This window comes from Mastacembelus armatus, chromosome 6 (assembly GCF_900324485.2).
Source record: "Mastacembelus armatus chromosome 6, fMasArm1.2, whole genome shotgun sequence".
In the NCBI taxonomy this organism is placed as follows: Eukaryota; Metazoa; Chordata; class Actinopteri; order Synbranchiformes; family Mastacembelidae; genus Mastacembelus; species Mastacembelus armatus.
Genome location: NC_046638.1, coordinates 7,026,921 through 7,045,694, shown reverse-complemented (window position 1 = coordinate 7,045,694; position 18,774 = coordinate 7,026,921). Strand labels below are relative to the sequence as shown.

At 41.4% G+C, this 18,774-nt stretch overlaps 1 protein-coding gene across 8 annotated transcripts in view; it reads left to right on the top strand.

The window, feature by feature from the left end:
* The first annotated feature begins 632 nt into the window (after window positions 1-632).
* Window positions 633-18,774, top strand: part of LOC113132567 (neuronal cell adhesion molecule-like) — a 62,700-nt gene continuing 44,558 nt past the window's right edge. For 2 of the 8 annotated variants that reach the window (XM_026310772.1, XM_026310770.1), the window contains exon 1: window positions 633-1,580. The gene's annotated coding sequence lies outside the window, so the exon portion shown is untranslated. The remainder of the gene's footprint in view (window positions 1,581-18,774) is intronic. The other 6 variants (XM_033325239.1, XM_026310773.2, XM_026310774.2 and 3 more) reach the window with 4 other exon arrangements.

The following is an 18,774-nucleotide window of genomic DNA, read 5'->3' as shown; positions in this document are numbered from 1 at the left end:
GCATTTCAGTGAGCAGAAGATCCACTGCAGTAATTTGCAGTTGAGGCAGAGACAGCATCTTCCTTGGTGGGCTTTTGAATTTCAAAACAAAGCTGCGAGAAGATTCACTTTGCATTTTGCAAAGTGCTGTACTTTGTCTCCACGGTGCTGTATCCTTGAACTTGTGAAAATCCCTCAGAGTATTTTACAGATAATATGCATGAGGGAAATTAAGAGAATATTTTAATGAGATTCAAGAAGTATACAGACGTATCTGGAGGCGGTCTGAAATGAGAGGCAAGGACAATTACAATATTTCCCCGTGTGCCGCTACAGGCAGATGTGGGTAAAAAATCCCCTGGTCCCTCCAGTTGATGATGAGGGAAACTGATGCTTTCCACAGTGGGGGATTATGTCCAGTACATGACCTTGGCTGCATGTCAATCCCACTTTCTTTCAATTTTGAATCAGTTTTCAATATTTAGTGTTTGGCAAAGCAGAAACTTATTTCACAGGAAGAAAGATGCAACACTGAAGAAAGGAAGGTGTACTGGAAAAGCATCATGAATGTTACTTCACTAATGTATTGCAGTTCTTTAGACTGCACTTAAACATATTTTCAAATGATTATTAATTGTAAACGCATTTTCATCCAGCTTCAGATCTGTGCCACAACCTCATTTCAGCTAATCCCTGTCAAACAGCTTCTGGATGACAACTCAAACCAGTAAAACTGTCTTCTTGCCAAAACAGGCTTATCCTAGTAATAACTGCATCACTTGCTCTTGCTGCTTGGGACCATGGCTGCAGATGGCTACCACTGCTAAGCCTGAGATAATACATGTGTGGAACATGTAGTGAGAGAGGAGAGCATGGCTGGCTGGTTGCAGATTGAGTCACATGATTTCATCCAACAGAGTGTTTTTTTTTTTTTTTGATCCCACAGATTATTAGTGAGCTATCCTGCTCTCAGGGCAAAATGGTAGTGTAGTCTACACGCAAATGGCTCTAAACAAGCGAGGTCCAGGTCAGCTGAAATAAAGTGCACTGTCTAAAACGCGAAACTTTTTTAAGTACCTGAATATTACTGTGGCATTTTGATGATGGTGATTAAATCTAACAACAATAAACTACATTTAAAAGCTTCTCCCTGCTGTTAAATAAGAGAAAGGGACATTTCTGAGCATTAAAGGTCAACTTATGGCTGTTTCCAGCCTAAAAGGCGTCCAGCTGTTGTCCATCTGCGGTTTTGAGTCTGTTTGGACCAAAGTACTATTAGGTCGCGTGTTTGGATAACAATTTGCTAGAATGGCTCAGAGCCCCTAGGCCACCACTCGTCGGCAGCGGCGCTGCAGTTCGCGCAATGGGCGTGCGCACGACCCGGAGTGCTGCTGCGCAGATGTGTGTAATGTGTGGGTGTTTCAGTGAGCCGAGGAGAGAGGACAGGACCAGTGACTGAGGCAGAGAAGACAAGTGCAGGAGACTTGGAGCTGAACGGGACACCGCGTAAATAAACAGCAGCCAGCATCGCTGAGTCTGCCGCAGGGGACTGAAGATCCAGAGCAGGCTTTGCGTTTGGCTCCGCGGCGGGAGGAGATAAGGTGAGCGAAATTCTGCCATTCATAACAAACACGTGTCTGGTAGCTTCCACTCGCTGTCAGGAGTTTACGGGTAGAAAGAGAGGCAGTGAGTTGGCATTCAATGCTGTGAGGCTGCCAGTAAAATCACTGTCCTGTTTACAGCTTTTCCTCAGGGACGCACGGACGCGGGGCTTGTTTTCAGAGCCGGACAGCGCACTTTGCTCGAGGCGTTTACGCGTTAGGCTGTAGCGCTGTGGTCATCAGAGCCAGCAGGTGCAGGTGTGCACATCACAGCTGGGCTTCACACTCAGTGCACTGCTTACAAGATCCTGAGACAAACCCTTTTCCTCTTTTCCTCCGACCTCAACCTTTGGTATGAGCCGTCCTTTGCTTGATGATACTCACCTTAAGCCTGTAGGGACTGAGAGATACAGAGATTTCATGTATATGACAGTTGTTTTTTTGTCCTGCGTTGATGAAATTGCTGCCCTCATACATAAAATCCCTCATGTCCTAAGCTGATTTGCTCCCATGTTTAATTCCTATCATATTCATGTCACAACTCTCTCTTGTTTCGACTGACCATTCAGTTTGTTTAGTCTCATTTCCCTTCATCAGACTCAATCTAATTATGATAGTCCCCCGGAGGTTCACAAATTACATCTCACGCCGTTTATTTCCCATATCCTAACGACTGCTTTGCTGGAGAAAAACACCCACACATTCCCACCCAATCCTCTCCCTACTCCCCCTCATCCTCCTCCCTCTTTCTCCTCTTGGTCAAAGCTTCAGTCAAGGGGGAGCTCAACATCATGGTACCCCCCCCACACACACAGACACTCACACACACACAAACACACTTTCTCTCCTGCTCAAATATCCAAATTAATACAGTACAATGCTAATGACCCCTGCTTCATTGTCTGAAGCTCCCGTTCTTGCTGCTCACTGATGGAGCTGACACACTTTCTAGTAAATGTTTATTCACTCCGGGCAGACTATTGTTAATCTGTTTAAGAAGATAACAGTATCCCCCTGTCCCCTGCCTTATGCCTGGTTTGCATTAATTCAGAAACAGGCAGCAAAATCTGTGATGCCACCTTACAAATTCATATCTCCGGCTGTTTGTGTCACTTCTGATGGTCTCTTTAGTCCTGCTTCGACCATGGTGAACCTGGATATTGCTTGTGCCCTGAGAGTCACTACTTTGCTGTTACTGGAGCTCTATTAACAGGATGTTCCAGTCTGGTCTGACCATGGTGGAGAAATCAGGACAAGATAGTGACCTACATTGTGCTGCCATCTTTACTTTCACTCTGAGCACAAACGGCACTAGACGGGGAGATTTGCATAACTAAGAGATTATCATGACACACGTTGGCTGGAGTTATTGTGAGAGCACCAGTCAGTCACACTGCTGACCCAAAACCAGCGGCGGGCAGCTCTGCTCCGGGGGCTATGGGAAAAGCTTGGGTGTTGAAGGGAGAATGTCACTGGTTTCACTTTGTGGGCCGCAGAAACATGCAGACCATCCTGCGTTAAGCGATCAACGCTGCTTCTGTGAGCAACCGTCTGTGGCATTGTGAACTCCGCCAACCACAGGATGGAACAAAGTGTCTCATAGATAGAAAGACTTGTTCTGTGTAACTTGTGGTAATGTCGATGACATCAGTTTTTAGAGGAACTGATGTGAACCTGAGAGGCTTTCACTCCAAGGAGACTCTTCGTTTATCAGAAGAAATGCCCATTCCATTTACTGAATAAGATAAGAATAAAAACATGACCTCAACAAATTGCAGCTGCAGTCGATAGGCATTTAAAGCCAGTAGGCCTGGTATAGTATTACAACAAACATTAAGAGTAATCTCTATTGTATGAGAGTGAACATTTAAAGGGATGCTTGTGCTTGATTACAACTTTTGTATATCTGATTATCATTTTTATGACTTATTATAGACCAAACTGATTTCTGTTATCGGAGAGCGTGACACTGTTTCAGCGAAGCCTGAAGGGGAAGGAAGTGAGACTCAAACTAGAGTGGAAGTGATTTGAACTGACTATATTGTTTGGACTAGAGTTTGAACACATCACTTTAAGATGTGCATGTAGTATAACTTCATCTGTACAGTAAGTACTTCTGTACAGAAATACTGACCAAAACTTAAGTCCAAGTTCTTCTTTAATGAGGTGCCATCATCATTTCTTTTTCATGCCAGATCGCACAGGCACTGTTCAATAATGCACCATCACAGGTCACTCCTGCTGACTGACTGAGTGACTGAGTGTGCTCTGGAGACACATGTACTTGTGTTCCGAGTGGAGATGATCCTGCAGCTGTCGTCAGTAGAAGTGCTGTGCTCCTCAGCTGTGATGAAGCTAAATCTCCAAGGACCAGTGGAGGCCCTTGCCTATCCATTAGTGTCACTGCAGTGTGGGTGTTTCTTCCCAGTGGGCCAGTCACACACGGCAGCGCAGCACAATGACATCGCCTGGACCTGCTTGTCACAGGCATGTTCGTCTCATTTTGGGACTGATGAGCTCCTCATTAGAGGATCGCAGGGGGAACTGGGGGTCCTCCCCATTTAGCGGCTGCCTGAACACTTGCCTTGCTTGTAATTTGGAGAAATGCATGCAAGGGCAGATGAGTACACGTAACAAAGGGCATACATGTTCATTATATACATACGCTTCACTTTCTCTCTCTCTTGGTGAGTGGGGCCTGCATGGTTGCAAGCTGGTGGGTGCAATTAGAGTTTCACACTTAGTTAGACAGTAGCCCTAATGGGCATTGACTTGTTCCTGTGAATCCATTCCGCACAGCTGCAACTGTTGATGTTTACATCCTAAGTCTAGGTTACATTATCAGAGGTGGATGGTGACAGATGACTAAGACAAATGGATATAAGGTGATTCATGTGTTGTTCACAGCAAGACTCATTCTTGTTGTCCTTGTAAATAGATATAAAGGTGTGCGGTTGCTTCACTATTTTCTCTTTTGTAACACAGCTTCAGTGATTTATGCTGAGTTATTGTTGAAGGGATTGGTTGATTAATCAATTAGTCATTTGAAAAACAAAATGTATTACATTTTTTAATGAAAAGCTGCCAAGCACGCTGTGATTCCAGTCTCTTCAATGTGAGGATTTACAGCTTTTTCTGTTTTATATCACTTTAAATTTAGCATTTGACAGGTTGGTTAGACAAAGAAAATCTTTGAGTTCTGGAAAGCTATCATGGACATTTTTCATGGAATTTTAAAACTGCTTTGTTTTTTTAAGATACATTACATCCCAAGTAGAGCTGAAACAATTTGTTAATAATAATAATTGGCAGTAATTGTGATAATCCATTAATAGTTTGAGGCATTTTTTTAAAGAAAAAAATATCTGGTTTTGTTTCAATTGTGTATTATATTAGTTATTTTTTACTAAACCAAAGTAGTAATCAAACAAATAATAGATAAATTGTCATCTATAAAATCAGATGCTGCACTATTACCTTAGGTTGTATTTTTTGAGCAGTATGGACTGTGGACAGATGTTGAGTAGCTGTCAGTGTGGGTGTCCCTAGATGGTCCATTGTGACTGAATTGTTACACCAGAGCTTCACACCATGACAGTCATCACACACAATCACTCAGGGTTGCTCAGGGAGCACTATTATCACTATTATCACTCATGTCATGTTATTACACCCCTTAGTGAGAACAAAGCACTTAGATGCTCTTTTCTGTTCAATCCAGCTGCCTGGGAATGACAGCAATAGAGCCCCCTTTTTGAAGTGGGATAATGGTATGTAATGTTGTGGGTTTTATGTTCCCTGTCTACCCCCAGTAGATCACCTGACATGTTAACTAGCTTCATAAACCACTCCCAGTCAACCTTGAATTTAGGGACTTGAAATTAACAAATAAAACGAGACCTGTGCCCTCACAGTGTCTTTTCTGATGCTCAGTTCTCTTGCCACCCACTAGAAGAAGCAGCACAACGGAGGGAAAAGTGTTTTAATGCTTTTGGAGTTGCAGGAGGGAGGAAGGAGGGGTGGATCATGTACCTCGGTCAACGCTGAGAAGGGGCAGGGGGAACAAAGGGGGTTTGTTTTCTCTGTACTGGCGGGGCGGCTGTTCTACCCTGTTTCTTGCAGTGTAGGGGGGTGATGCAGGGTTAAGCCCGAGGACATCCACAATAGAAGCTCGGGTGTGGGAGCCTCTGTTTGAACGCACAGTTGTTCCTGCTGAAGATGACCGGAGAGGCAGTACTTGCTGCTGGAAGCCTCGTTCCTGTCGAAGCTCTGGCCAACTTTGGATGGCCAGCAGATGTTGGAGAGGTTGCCCAGTGGCATCACATAACAAGGCCCAGTACTTCCCTTTCCTTTCCTGAAAACAGTACATTGGTATTGCTCCAGTGGTATAGTGAAACCTCGCCAAAATTACAGAGAAGGAAGAGAGTGTACTTGAATGCTTTCTGTTCTCAAGCTTCCATCTTCCTTCTGCTTGCATAGGCTTAAGAAAAACTCTTCCGCACATCCCACTCGCTGTTGGCACAGTAATGCAGCCCACTAGTGTTTAATAGCTCAGTAAATACATCAACACAGCTATTATTCTGCTTGTATCATTGAAGATTTAAAGAATGAGCCCTGCCAAGAAATCCACCACAAGCGTCCACATACACACCAGTCTGTTGTTGAACATTACATTCTACAAACTTGTGAAAGTGGGGGTTGGCAGAGATAAGCAGAGAACAGGCATGGATTATCTTTTTTTGCCCCAGCACATGACACAACAGTCATTGAATCAACAGGAAAGAAGGAGACACTTAGCTGTCAACTCATGAATAAAGTTGACATAAAGTGGCTTTTCCATGGTTGAGAGGGCTCGCTGACCCCAAAGTCTTATTTAGGCCCATCCCTCTAATGCCTTTACCCTCTGCTCTACCCTCTACCCCCTCCCACACCCCGGCCGAGGGTAGGACACCATGTTAGCAGCTCAGCAGCCACCAGTGAGGGCCCTTAATCCAAGTGGGATGACAGCTTGGCTCTAGATGCTGTTTCTGTGGAGCTGAGACCAATGGGCTTTTCTTTCCCTCTTTTTCATCCCTTAAACCTCCCAAACACAGCCACAGGAATCCTGGGAAAAAAAAAAATCTCCTGGAGGAGACAAAGGAATGGGATGGTAAACAAATCCAAGTGTAGATCTGTGATTCCTATCATTGAGCAGAAAATACACGCACATGTCCTTTGAGATATCAAAAGCACAAAGCACAATGCAGACATTGTCTGCTTTGGTTTTTTAAAATTTTTTGTTGTCCTGGTGCCACGTGCAAAAACCTACTCCATACTCAGACAATCTTTGTCCAGTCTTTAAAATAAGGGGGGGAGACTGAGGTCAGAAAAGCACTAGTGCTGTCAAACCACATCTCTGTTCCTTCCTTTACACCAATCAGCTGAGCCATTCACTGATCACATGTGTGAAGAGGTTCAGGCGTGTCAGTACCATTGACACAACAATGAGCATCAAACATGTTTGCCAGCAGACTGAGTTACTCTGCCAGGCAGCTACAGCAAAATCTCCTTTTCCACACTGATCGTGCTGCCATGCTGATTGGTAGTGAACACTGGGAACAAGCAGGAGCCACAATAAGACATTTTTCCTGAAATGTGAGGGGTGTGGGGGACTATTTTTTACCTCTAGTCCTGAAATGTTTCACTTGATCTATTCAGAAGCTGATAAGAGAATTTATTATAACATATTTGAGGATTTTTTTGTCCAAATGTTTTTGGTTACATCTTTTCAGATTTACTAATAGTCATATAGCTAGTAGAATAATCACCAACCACAACCTCAGCTGTCACAAAAAGAAACTGATCTTTGAATTTGATTTACTAATAAAAACTCAAGGACATCCGGTGTGACCTGCCCCTGTGCCAGAACAATTTAGGCTCAAATCAAAGCAATGGAACAAAAATCGCTAGATTCCCCTTCTGGTCAGTCCCTTCCTGTTTTAGGAGCTAGAAGAAGGTAATTGTCTCTAAGATAAATTCTTGCTGTGGGCTAGCTGAGCCTGGCTGTGAAGATGGACAAATGGCAACTTCATTTATCAGTATCTCCTCTGAGGCTGGCTGTCCTGATAACCCAATCAAATGTCTAGTGTGGCTGAGAGCCGTCTGGGCCAACACTGGGCTTTTTCAGCTCTGTGTTTGTCCCTCTGTCTATGTGGAAATATCAATGAGTCTTTGTCAGGCTGCCACGGTTTATAGCCAATCCCCTGTGGTGTTAATGCAAAGTCTCTCAAAGAGACAATGAATCTAATAATCTTAAAGTTTGTGGACATTTTCAGCAGCTGCTCCTTTTCCTGTATGTCTTGACACACAATAACACCATTGTATATTTGGATCTTGGCAAAAAATGGAATTCCTTATATTGCTTTTAGTTGGCTTTGTACTGGCAGAGATTTAAAAGACTGGCCTGAAGCAGACCTGTTGCTCTGATATCTAACGTTGGCTGGCTTTTGGCCTCTCAGGGCTTTGGGCACAATGATCACATCTCTTCATGAGCAGATCCATGCTGCTCAAAGGGGTTACTGCGTGACAAAGAGCACGCCTCCACAGACCCTGTGACAGAAAAATGGGACACTTTCACTCTGTGGTCATTTGTGATGTGTCACTGAAGTGGTATTCATATAGCTCCTGGTTTTGAAGTCAGTATCTTGATTGTAGTTGACATTTTGGGATATGTCAGGGGGGGACCCTTTTAAATGTTTACTACTGCCTTCATGAAATGTGAATAAAAAGTTGCATTGTTCTCGTACAAGAGGCTGTACTCACTTATATACTGATCAGCCACTACATTAAAACCACTGACAGGTGAAGTGAATATCATTATCATTACAGTGTCACCTGTCAGGGGGTGAGTTATAATAGGCAGCAAGTGAATAGTCACTGCTTGAAATTGATGTGTTGAAAACAGGAAAAAGTGTATGGATGAGTCACTTTGACAGGGTGTGATGGCTAAATGTGTTGCCGGTATGCAGCGTTCAATACCTACTGAATGTGGTCCTTTGTAGGACTTATTGATGCATAGTTTGTCATTAGCATGAGCCTCAGAACATTAGCTGAACTCCACAGCCAGACAACAAATTTATGCTGCAGTGTTCATTAGCATGATTGCCACAATGAGCTCAGAAAGCCACACTGTGACCTATTTCTTCCTTTGAAGGAGGTTTGTTCATTTTATTGCTTATTTGAACTTAAGAGCATCTAATGGCATAGTCAGGTATTTACAGACAACTATAGTAAATTACACTGCGTGTACTTTGCATTATTGGCTAATATATTTGTAATCCGTTAAATTGCTATAATCAATTAATCGTTAATGTCCCAATTTTAGATCATTGGTCAGACAAAACAGTCAATAGAAACATGTATTTAATCATTTTCTGACATTTTATACAACATGAAACTAACTGAATAATCAAAATTGAAAATAATTAGTTGTGCTCTTAGCATGGTGCATAATTTAGTCACCCTTACACCATATTTTATTATTTTATTTCAGCCAGTTATGTCATGATTACACTACATTTAAAATATATCATATATGTGTATTCTTGTATTTCCATGCCACACACACACACGCACGCACACACACACACACACATGCACACACACACACACACACACACACACACACACACACACACACACACACACACACACACACAGAGTTAGTACAACCAGCTCCAGCCACAATGAAAGGAAGTGTTACCACATTTTCGTTTGTGAATGTGATATTTAAGCATGAGGCTCAGTGTTGGTTTGATTTATATATCTACATGTCCAATACTTTTTAGTGCCCCCCTGGAAACATTGTAGTGTGCAGACATGACAGTTGTCTGCTAAAACCTGATCCACATGTAGATATATATAGATCTATATTTTACTGCTCCCAGAAACATGTTTGTTATCCTCTGTGCTACTTGCATAATGTTTCTATAATTGGATTTTGTTTTCTCTTTATGCAGCACGTTTGTGTGTTTGGTTGTATTTTCCCTTTTTGCAGCATTTTTTCTAAATGCTGGGCCTGTTTTGCTAAAATTTTTTTTCTTCTCTTTTTGTCTGTTTGCATGGGTCTTCTTAAGTTGCAGTATGTCGAGCTCTTGGGGCCACTGTACAAATGCTCTTATTGTGAGGACTTATATTAGGTCGTTATAATTTTGGGGTTTTTCGTATCCAAGGGCAAAGCCACAGGCAAACATGTAACATTTATTCAATCCTTACATAAATTATGAACTTGTAGATTTCCCTATTTCCAACATTGCCTTAAATGTCACTGATATTGTACTTAATCAGGTCCGAATAAGGGAACTACATGGAGGTCGGACTGATTGGATTCTCCACAGTCAGTGGAAGTGAAAAAAAATCTAATTAAGCCTTAGCCATCCCAAGTCAAACTCCCTAGGATTACCCTGGCCCCGCACCCAAAACCCAGCCCTGGGAGAGAGTGATAACTAGACTCCCATAATCTGAAGCTGGGGCTGACTAGAGGGGGGTTGGTGATCAAATCCATGCAAACTGGATCAACCGACCCAGCTTCAGTGATGACTGATGTCACCATAGGTTCGGTACTATGTCAGTCACGACATCCTGGAAGCAGTGAAACATATCAGGTAATTTAAGTTCAAAGCAAACATCACAGTTTGAAATTCACCATAGTGAGTCTGCGATAATGTGCATGGCCGCAGAAGGAAATAGTGCATATAGCTACAGTAATGTGAGTGTGTTTTAGAGAGATAATGATAGAAAAACTGATTTCATGCAGAGTTTCATCCGTATCATACACAATCCCCTTTGCTTTGAAGTTAAATTAGAAGTGTGTCTGTATGGGTGGAATCAACAGACAGATTAGAGAACAGAAAACATGCTTTGAAAGAGCATTTTACCCACTTCCCCCATCCTCCTCAAAGCTGCATTTTGAGTCAATAAAAAAACCCCAGCAAACTATCTTCTCTTTTGTCCCATTTTTAGGGTGTGGGATGGATGTATAGTCTGAATTTTAGGGTTTGCCTTTCACTTGCTCTATTGTTTGAGCGAAAGTACATGTTTACTGTTATCGCTTTCCATTTAACAGTGCTTGAAAGAGTCCGTTTGTGAGGAGAACAACTCACAACAGGAGGCCGCTATTGATCAGGTGTTTGCCTGTAGGAAGCAGGGCTGATGGGAGGTAGAGGTGAGGAGGGTGAGGGTTCAGGATCGGGTGAGAGACAGGGAAGAGACAATGACCAGGACATGTTCTCCTTCTCACCAGGATACAACCAAGTCTGAAATATGGCTCTCTTCTTTTTATCTATGAAACAATGCACCTGCTGGAGGCCTGAGTCCATGTTCTCTCCTCATGTGCACTTTCCTACATCTCCAAGGTATCACTGAGCTAAAACCATGGGAATAAAGCCTCTAGTATTCATCTGTCATTATAGGAAGGACTTTCTTTGGGAAATAGCGGCTTTTCAGTATTGCTGCAAAGTAAAAAGTTGCAACAGCTTCTCATGTCTTTTTGCCCTTTTACAGGATTATTTTTTTTGGGAGTTGTGTTTTTCAGTCTAGCATCAAAATGCAGCCGACGTGAGAGTTGAAAATGCTCTTTTGGCCTCAAAACAAAAAGTCCCTGAATTTGTTTCACTTGGTCTGTTTATCTAAGCTGTGATTCAGCCAAAATGAGACTTTGGATATGAATTTTGAGTGGAAGCTCAGCATTGACAGCAGTGGCAGGGGCCTGTCCTTGACAACCCTCTTGAATTAATTCCTTCCAAATGGCTGGTTTAAAGAATGAAAAGAGGAATGTGAATAAAACCTACTACTCATCTTATGTGCCGCTATGAAGGAGGTCCATTTTTAGCCATAATGTCTTGTGAAACTATCCTTTTTTTATCCCTGTGACTCATATTGTGTGGAGTTGAAGTATAATAGAATAGGTATCCAGAGAGAAACCACCAAGGACAGCTCATCATAGTACTTCAATTTGATTGACATACCACTTCTTTTTTCACATCAGACATGGTAAAATGGTATAAAAGTGGCTCCTTTACATAACATTGGACAATTGCATGCCTAACCTCCTTCATTCACCACTTGGCCTCCGTGAATTCAAACTAGAGCAACCTCAACATATCTGTGTTTTGTAATGCTAAAATTAGCAGACTCTAAGGTATGTGCTTGATATGGTAATAGCAGAAAATTGGGTTTGAGTGTTAATTTTCTCTTTAACCCTGGATATTTGCCAGAATAAGCTTCTTAAATTAGACTAATAATAGACTTTTAATACAGGAAACATGGACAGTGTATGCAATATTATATTATTATACAAAATACTGTGATGTGGGTTCAGCATTTAGTTCAGCAAATGGAAAACCATAAAGACACAATATTACATCAATGCAGCAATGATCTAAAAACTGGACATTGTCTTAAAGACGACCTGCAACATAGCCCACAATCTAATCGACCAATATTTAAAAGGAAGCTACAAACAGCATAATAAAATATCTATTCTGACAATTTTTTATTAATTAATTGAGTTGCTGTCCAAGCAAAAAAAAAAGTCAGACATTTGCTGCTTTCAATTTTATGTCATAGTAAATGAAATATCTTTGTGATTTGATTTGTTGGTTGGACACTTCCAATATGCAAAAGGGATTTTAAATTATTCTGACATTTTAGAGATAAGATAATTGATTCATACAGAATATAATTGGCAGATTAATCACTAATAAAAAATAATTATAGCCATAACATGTAGTATTAAATAGCTATACACTATGCTGTGTTGTCATATTGACCAGCTTAAATGATAAAGTCTGTTTTGGGTGAAGTGTTTTATTCCATCGTTGCCTTTCCTTTCATTGTATCACTGTAATTTTAAGGGGGATGATTCAGTGACTTTAAGTAGGACAGTCAGACTTGGATTGTTATTCTCAGCTTCTCCACAATGTGATCTACCTAATTGTTCTGATCACACTTATGGAAATATGAGGATTATTATATATTTTATAGACGTTAAGAGCTTATTAATTGCCATGGGCTAATTTTAATAGCTTCTACTATGGTATCATTCTGTTTGTGCCTCTGCTTTTTTCACCTCGTATCCTGCTCCGAACTAAACTTTCTTAGAGAAAAAGAAAATGCAGCAGTGTGGCACATTGTGCCAGATGATTTATGATAGTGTTGGTAGATGTAGCATAAATGAACACTTGTGTGACATTGAGACTTTTTCCCTTGTAGACTCACACAGTAGCCGCTCTCAGCTGTGCTGAGCGCAGGAGTGCAGCTCTAAATGTTTAATGGAGAGCTGAGGGATAAGGGGCATCTTCTGTCTCTGTCTGTACAGTGTCTCATTCCCACCTGGCCAAGCTCCAGTGCTCACTGCAGCACTCTGACCCACTACACTGCTGCATTGAGGCCGGATACAAAGTCTCATTAGAGACTTTTTAGCTCCACTAAAGTTGTTGTATATTGAGTAGATTGTGCAGCACAGCATACTGTTCTAAAACTTGGCCAGACTATAAAGTTCCTGAGTCCCTCGACTTTTGTGAACCTATATTTGATTTTCTGGCCTGGCCTCCTCCTTCACAACCTCAATGTAGGAGTAGCATGTAGGTCGTTTGACCACCACCCACCACAGCCAGTGTCATGGTCAGAGCCTTAGCATTTCGGTTAAGGCCTGGCTGTCCTTCAATGGCTCTTTGACTGCCACTTGGTGACAATGCATTTTTTCCATGCCATAAAGCAGATGCTGTATTATAGGAGCACAATACTGGGCCCATCTGAAACTGTTTACCATGTGAAAGGCACACCGGGATCAGGATGCCTACCACTGTGTGGGGCTTTTTGACTTGCCACTCTACAATGAGTACACACTGGAAGGAAAAGGAGCAGGCAGCTTTAACTGGTATTGTGATCACTCTATAGAGAGTGAGGAAATGCAGTATAAAGTGCTGATCCAGACTATTCTTCTATAGCTGGGGCTTTTTAAATTTACTAGAATACAGAGATTACTGTGGCATCAAATGAGCTTGTCAGCAGTTATACCAACAATAGATGGACAGGAAACTTGCAGTTTAAGTATTTGTCTTCCTAAAAAAGTGATCTTCCAAATGATTTAAAACTATAAAAATAATTTGGTGCGTTTCTTATGACAGCATTCACAGACTTACACTTGCTTGGTGCCCTATTGGATGAAGACACTGACCTTTGAGATCTCTTTTGCTCCAAGTTCAACAAATGAAGAACTAAGAAGTGAAGTGAAAACAGTTTGACTAGACTAAGAGTCTTAACCGGGGGAACAGAAAAACCCTGGAGTTAAAAATGATTAGCGTCTTTTATGTGACTAATACCTGACTTCTCTTGGGATCTTGAAAAGCCGGATGTACCCTGAACAGGCAGGCTGGTTGGTCAGTCACCCTTCACAGTCAGACTCATCCACACCCCAGACTTGATTTCAGGCCCTAGAAGGACTTTCTGGAGACAGGCAGCACTCAGACCTCCTCCTGAAGCTGAGGTGTCCTTGGCCCCCCTACACCACTCACAGAACTTATCCTTTCTGACAAGAGCTCTCTGAGGTCTCTAGCTAGCCATTAGTCATGCCAAGGACACGCATCTATCATGTCAAGTGGTTGGAGAAATAACAGTAGTGCACATAAAAGCCCAGACAGGGACACATTTAAGTACATTAACCCAGCTCTGGTCCCACGTCACAAGAAGGATGTCACTGTGGGAATAAGGAAGTAACTGTGGGTGTGTATAATTTGATTTCTGCCTGTGTGGTGGGTTAATAGCACTGCAGCTGGGTGAATGTGGCTGACACGACAGTGCTGTTAGCTCTAGTTAAACATATTTGAGAAAGGCTCATCACCACTTTCATGGCTCTGAGAGGATGGACACTGTTGTTTGACTGATCGACTAACTGGTAATCCATTGACTTTTCATCTATGAGGTCTACATTTCATCTTTAATAATGGGATGGATTGTTGTGGAAACTCTCCTCCTGTGGGCACAAATAGGTGGATACTAGTGTATAAACTGATCATGAATAATAATGTAGTAAAACAGCTGTAATATTGTAAAATATGTCTTCATAAAAGAAGCTAGACCTATTGATGAATACTGTATTAATAAACGCTGATAAATGTCACAGACTGTGTTGTAAACATTAAACATTTGTCTACTGCTTAGGAATGCTAAATCAAGAGATACAAACGATTACACTGTCATACACTTAATTTTTTAGTAGCCTCTCTCACAATAAGTGGAATAAGACATTAACTTTTGAAGTTGTGATTAGTTTATTTCTTTGTTCTTTATTTGGGCAGTATTTGGAAACAGGACAATTTGCTGTAACACATTCTATATGCTGCGCAGTATCTTTGAGCACAGTTTATTGCATACGTTTTAGCTATTCATCTGCTCAGACTGTCCATATAAGACATTTGGTGCTATTTAAGTAAGAGGGGAGACACTTTTAAGCATGATGTCAATACATGCAGCTCACAACAAATCCCCACCAGCCAGTTTTTGAATTAAAAATAAGGATGATCACACACACTCAAAAAAAAAAAAAATCCATCACTTTTCTAATTATGCTGCTGTCTATACTGTAATCTAAGTTTTTTTTTTCAGCAGTGAGCATCTGTCCTGTTTTGTTATATAATTTCCCTGAAGAATACAAGGTGTCTTGTCACAAGTGCTGCAGTGTTAGTTTTGCTTATCAAGGCTTAGGCAGAGAGAACATAGACCACAGAGATGAACACACACAAACTTGAATCTGTGTGAAATCCCCTGAAGGCTGTGAATAACTGCACATGTAGCACAGCCACCACAGAAATAATGTCATTGAGAAAACTCCAGTCTGTAAATGACAAGGCTGTTGTCTCTGGCAAATCACATGGAGGCCTTTTCCTGCAGCTTCTTCTTATCCACTGTGCCAGTTGCTCTGACATCGTGCATTCAGGCAGAGCTTGTCTGTCAGCTTCGTTTTGTCACTAATTTATTCATCTAAGCAATAGCAGCCACATTCAAAGACAATGGCACAGAAGCTCTGGGTTGCATTAACCTCAATAATTATGCAAAGAAAAGCCCAATTGTTACACACTTCTCAAAAAAACCTACCCCCTCCTGTGTTTGAGATCCAAGTGAATAAATTCCTAGACCCAAGAAAATATTCCCTCTAAAGAATCCACTTCCAACATTATTTTACCTTATTTGAGTGAGAATATAAAGACTGTACCTTTCAAGGTCCATCCATCCATTCATTTTCTATACCCGCTTATTCCTTAACCAGGGTCACGGGGATCTGCTGGAGCCTCTTCCAAGGTCAACCAATCTTGTTTATGTTTGAATTACTGATTGTTTTCACATAGTCTGCAGCCTAATGGAAGCATGTATCCACTGAGTGCATTATCCCATACCAGTAGAGCAAGGGATCCATTTTCTCAAAACATTTTAAAGGAATCGACTTTAAGAGTTTCCAATAAAGGCCTGGTTTAAAGTGCTAATGGGTCATTTGATCAATACATAGGCTTTTCCACTGTAAATACCAAAGGTAGTTGAACATATTTATCAGAGCGTTGGAGTCCATTAAGTGATGACTTGAGCACAGCAACCATCTGAGCTGCTGAAGGATGTTTATGCAGCTTGTATCAAATAACTCTGTTTTTTTTTTCAAATACAGAATCTCAATCACCTAGAACACAATTCCATGTAGTTCTGTAGTTTGTTTGATTTATGAATGATTCATACATTTTGACCCAGATAACATGTTAATGTGCAAAGGTTTTACATTGAGTGTGTACCAAACTGAAAATAACTGGTAGCCTTATGTTTATATATATATATTATGTTTATATGTACTCCATATACTTTTAGTCCACTGTCATTTACATTAAACCAATTTTTCATTATTTAGAATACTTCATCATTCACCCATAGCTATAACGAAGAGCTCCCATTAATTTGTTTACCCAAATAAATAATCTAGTCAGCATGCTTTCTTCCATAATAAATAGTCACATACCTTCCAACAAATCTACCGTGGCCAAACCATCCCATCCCGTCTACTCCACTATAGCCAACTCCGGTGCTTATTTATCTTATAAATGTCAGCCAACCAAAATTTAACTGGTAGTTATTTTGGTTGTTAATGCCACATATTCGCATGTTCTCATTTTTATATTACTTTAATTTGAATATCTATGGGTGTTGGACTGTTGCTTAAAAATATTAATGAAAAACAATGATTCCTGAGAACTGCCATTTGACAGAAAAATGAAAAGTAATAGATATATTTTAGAATAATCCACAGTAGAAGCCATGTATTCAAAGAGACCATATCAAAACTTACTCTAAATGCAGGACAGATGCTTCAATAATGACAAAGGGTTGCATCTAAGGCCACAGTTACAATATAAAAAGGTACCGACTGAAGTGGAAAAACAACAGACTAAAACAACAATAACAGAACTCCATATGCATCCTGTACTGATCAGCTAAAAAAACAAGGACAGCTGAAACCCTGCCCAAGGTGAAACAGCCTGGCCGGTACTCAGCCTGTCTCACATGAAGCCTAATGACGGCGTTCGAGAATCGGAAGCCCAGGGATGTTTCTGCTGTTTCTAAGAATAGGACAGCATAATTCTCCTCTTTGTCTGTGTTTACAGAGCTCATAACTGGTTTAATAACAGAGCTAATTTGTGCAGTAAGGATGCAGGACGAGTCAGTGAGATGTATGTTTGCCTCTAACCAGTTACCCCCTGCTTCTCGTTGTATCACTGTGTGTCTTTCTGCAGTTTGTCATCAGTTTCCTAAAGACAACCTGTGTGTGTATGTGTGTTTTGTGTGTTTGGGGATATGTGTGAGGGTGAATTATTGATGCAATGTAAATTCAATCTTGTTTATGGCAGGTGCATTGCACAGTGTTTGCAGTGTGTGTGTATGTGTGTTTGTATTGTCATAGAGGAGGACAGAGCAGTCCTGCAATTAAAAGCAGCACAGTCTGCATTCCTGCCCACACAGATCCAGTGATCAGTGTCCATCTTATACACACACTGATGTAACATAGATCCTCCACCCTCCCCACCCAGCCAACTCCACCACCCCCTCCTCCTTCTCCATCTCTCTGTCAAACAGTCATTTGTTTTTCTCTTGCTCCTCTCACCCTCTCCGTCTCTTGCTCTGTGTACTCTTTTCTCTCACACTAATTTCACTACGCGGCTCCATCGAGCTGCAGCACTGTGTAACCATGCAGCATGCAGACAAGATGCTAGGAGCAAAACAGTGATATCATCCCATTCTCCCTGCGCTTTCACCTGCACCAGAGAGCGCCGAGTCTGGGAAGACTGAGGAGGAAAGACAGGGAAGAAGAAAAGAGGCAGAAGCTGAGGGAGGGACGGAGGAGTCTTAAGAGGGATGGACTGGGTAGAGGCCTATACTTCTGTAGTATACTTGGTTAGCTTTTAGTAAGAAGCCTCTTTGTGTTTTTGATCTGACCCTGCTGTAATTTGTTGTTTGTGTTTATAGATTGTGTGGAAAAAGTCCATCATGCAGACCTGACTGAGTTATTATGCAAGTAATTTTGCCATCCCCTCAATGTTCTTATACCCTTTATTAACAGTATGACCCACTCACCAGGAATTCACCTTACAGGGACACACTTGCACACAAACAAAGATTTTAAGTTCATGTTGAAGGAATGTACACGTTATTATCCCTTCCCACAATAATATGGACACACATAGATTTCAGACACACACACACACATGTCCAGTGCACACACACAACAGCTAACTAGCCAGGACCTCTACATCTTCACTGTCCTTTTCACTGCTGCTTTTTTCATTTACCCCTGCCTGTAGCATACCTTCTTTTTCTCCTGTATTTCACATCAGTCTGTCTCCCATTCCTCTGCATTTTTATCTCAGTACCTGCAGCAACCTGGTGTGTGTGTGGGTGTGTGTGTATATGTGGGCGTGTGTGAATGCGTGCGTGTGTGTTTGCATCAGGCTGCTGTAGACAGGCTGATTAAATCCTTCAGCGTGGGTTCCTTCTCTGGCACACTTTAAAATAATGCCATGTCACTGACACTGACCCTGCCCATCTGTGCCTTTCGCTTGTATGAAAGGTTTTTTTTTATTGTTATTATAGGAATATCTCTCAACAATATGTGTTCACCTAT